Raw genomic sequence first — 3578 nt, 5'->3', positions numbered from 1 at the left:
TAATATAGGTTGAGTAGGAAGAAAAAGTCATATTTTGGAAACCTACTGAAATCTTAAATGTAACCAACTTGAATTCCAAAGTGGTCATGTTTAGAGAATACTAATAACCAGGGAGCTGGTAGAGGAGGGCAGGGAGTGTGCTCAAGTCACAGGAGCATACCTTATGTGCTTAGTAGTTATTCAATTGTGAACACAATAGGTTTACAGTTGGGAATGGGAAATGATGTTCCACATTTTAAGCCCTTGTCAAGTCGCCATGAAAGACAGAGGTGGGAGTGAGGAGAGGATTGAACACACACAGTAAGATAGTATGGAGGATTCATTTTACTCTGAAGAACATTCCACATGCTTCTCTTCTTTTTTTCCACACAATGAAGGGAAAGTAAATGGTGTGAGTGAAGCAGATCAACAGAAATTTACAGATGAGTGTACTAGAAGGAAATTTCCAAAGGAGAATGTAAGATACCTGCTTGAAAAAGGTAATAAAGAAATGGCCATAGAGGGGACCCTAGCTGTCTGTCACCTGAGACTGTATGAAATAAAAAATTAAAAACCACATTATACTTGATTTAAAATTTACTACTCACAATTTGTAAAGCTATAATCTACTACTCACAATTTTTAGAGTTATAATCCTTACAACAATGTTGTTTCCCACCCTATTTTGCAGATATTTGTCCAAAATAAAGACAAGCATACCTTGGGTAAGTAGAAATATAATGACAGATCCCATTCTTATTAAAAACCAATGATTTTTTGTTTTTTTCTTGTTTGTTAGTTTTATTTTAAAAAATGATGGGTAGGTGTGATGTGGGTGCACTGTTCAGGAGAACAAGAGATGGCACCAAATCCTACAGAGTCACATGGAGCTAAGCTGTAAGTCTTGTGCAAGATCAGGGATGACTCTTAGCTACTGAGTCTATCAGCCATCATACTAAATTCTCTACTTGATTTCTGCCCTTGAGACCTCAAGATAAAGAGTTAATATTTTTAACTTTGGAAACAAAAAATCCATAAAATACAAACTAATGAACTATAGGTTGAATTTTTAGCGGTCAAATATTTTGCAGCTTTGGGTAATGTATATATTTATGCATTTTTCTCTGTGGTTTAGATCTCAGTATTTACCTTGGATATATAAAATCTCAGGATTTGTGCAGTTTACAAAATTAATATAATTTTATAAAATTCTTCAAAATATTATCCATGCATGACATCCATGTACACAGATAGAAATCCGTGAAGCAACTCTGTCCAGGATAGGTCCACTAAGATCCAATACAACTCAGACACCGAGTCAATACAGAAAACAAAAATTCATTGTAATCAAACTGCTACTGATCAAACAGCGACACAGAACAGGCTTGAGAGATGAACTATGATCCCCGAGCCAGAATGTTCCAGGGCTTTTACACCTCAAAGCCACAATCAACTTACAGTTAAATTTTTCCATCAGTTGAGATCCAGGTATAGGGGACTTTCCTAGAAACATTTCTTTGTGATACATTTATCCAGTCCTCAATGGTTAGTTTACTTAACTGTAGCAGAGTGACTTGCCACATTCATGCCTCAACTTGTCAACCAGGGTGTTGGTCACCCAGGGAGATCTTAAGAACTTAAATTTTGTTTGAACCCCATTCAAAATGGAAGATTTATTCAAAATAGCTTTCTTACAAATTGCCTTCTGTTACATTGCTCATCAAAGGAATCAATTATAAAGTCATTTCATGGCATTTGATATTTATATATAGAACTGAGTTTCATAATGACATTCTTCATATATGTATGTCATATATTTTAATCATATCCCTTTATCTACCTCTTATTTTCATCTGTTACTCTCCTCCTCCCATTAGCTGTGTCTCGATTCTGCTTCCACATATATTACATATGTGTGTATATATGTATATAAACACATATATACATATATACATATGTATGTATTATATATAAATTTTTATTATACAGCATATAATCTATTATATACATTATATTATACATTATGAATTATGGATAATGTTATATATATAAACTTTCTGGTGACACAATCAATTTGATTAGGATTGCATGCATAAACATGTGTACACACTTATTTACAGGAGCACGGACATAACATCAGCACATACACCAATGGAAATCATCTCAGGCTCCTCCCTCTAGCAACCATTAGTTGCCTGTAAAGTCTCAGAAATGTGTGGGGCTTTGTGAGTGAGTCTGCCCAACCATCCAGCAACTTTTATATTCAATAATCCCTCATAAGGAAGGGGACCACATGATCCCTGCCAATTCCACCAGCGAATGGAAATTTGGTTCAGGTCTTCCTTCATTGAAAACTTAAGGACATTATGCTATTAAAAAGAACTAAACTAAATTAAACATTTCCATTCTCATCTCCACAGATATTACAAAGAATATTTGAAATTGTAACTACTCAATGGCAACTGATTCATCTATATGAAGTCTAATTATTCTGTTTCCCATCCTATGAAGTCCTAAGTCCCGATTTATTGCTTCCTTTTTTCCTGCATGAATCCTCTCTATGAAGTCGCTTACTTCCTGATTAAATTGATACCATATGCATACACACATCTCAGAAGCATGCTCTTAAAGTTAAGTTTTCAATGCTTAAAAAGTTTCACTATGCACAACTTCTAAAAAAAAAACTACTCATCTATTATCAAGTAGGAGGAGTTTATGTAAAAGAATAAAGTGTTGAGGAGATATCTTAGTCAGTGGTAACTGAAATCTGTGTATTGCCTCTAGCTTCTGGGGTAGGATGTGCCTCATGAGTACTCCCTGACCCCTATTGCTATAATTGTATGGTAAGGCCTCGTACACATAACCACATCTGCTTTGAGTTCATGAGTGCCTTCACAAAGAAACTGGAATAAATTCTCACACTAGCTCCTTAACAGTACACATGAAATCTATAGAACAAAAGACCCAAACACACTCAAGAGAAAGTGAAGACATGAAATAATCAAATTCTGACCTGAAATCAATAAATTAGAAACAAGCAGAAAAATACAAAGTATCAAGGAAACCAAGAACCTGGGTTTTTGTTTTTGTTTTGATTTTGTTCTTGTTTTTGTTTTTGTTTTTTGTTTTTTTAGAAAATCAACAACATAGACAACTCTTAGCCAAACTAATCAAAGTGCAGAGAAGCAGTATCTAAATTAACAAGGTCAGAAATGAAAAGGGAGACATAATGAATTGGTATAGAAGAAATTCAAAGAATCACTAGGTCTTACTTCAAAAACCTATACGTCACAAAATTGGAAAATATAAATGAAATGGGTGATTTTTGAGATACATACCACTTGCCAAAGTAAATCAAGATCAGGTAAACAACTTAAATAAGCCTATAACTCCTAAGTAAATAGACAAACTCACTCCAAAAATAGCCCAGGGCCAGATGTGTTTTTTTTTTTAATTAGATATTTTCTTTATTTACAAGTAAATTCTCCTTTCCCAGTTTCCCCTCCAAAAAATAAAGAAACAAACAAAAATGACAAAAACAAACCCCTGTTGCCTCCCCCATCCCCATGCCTGCCACCCCACCCTCTCCCACTTATTGG

This window comes from Mastomys coucha, chromosome X (genome assembly GCF_008632895.1).
Source record: "Mastomys coucha isolate ucsf_1 chromosome X, UCSF_Mcou_1, whole genome shotgun sequence".
NCBI classification, from domain to species: domain Eukaryota; kingdom Metazoa; phylum Chordata; class Mammalia; order Rodentia; family Muridae; genus Mastomys; species Mastomys coucha.
Note: the sequence above shows the minus strand (reverse complement) of the source record.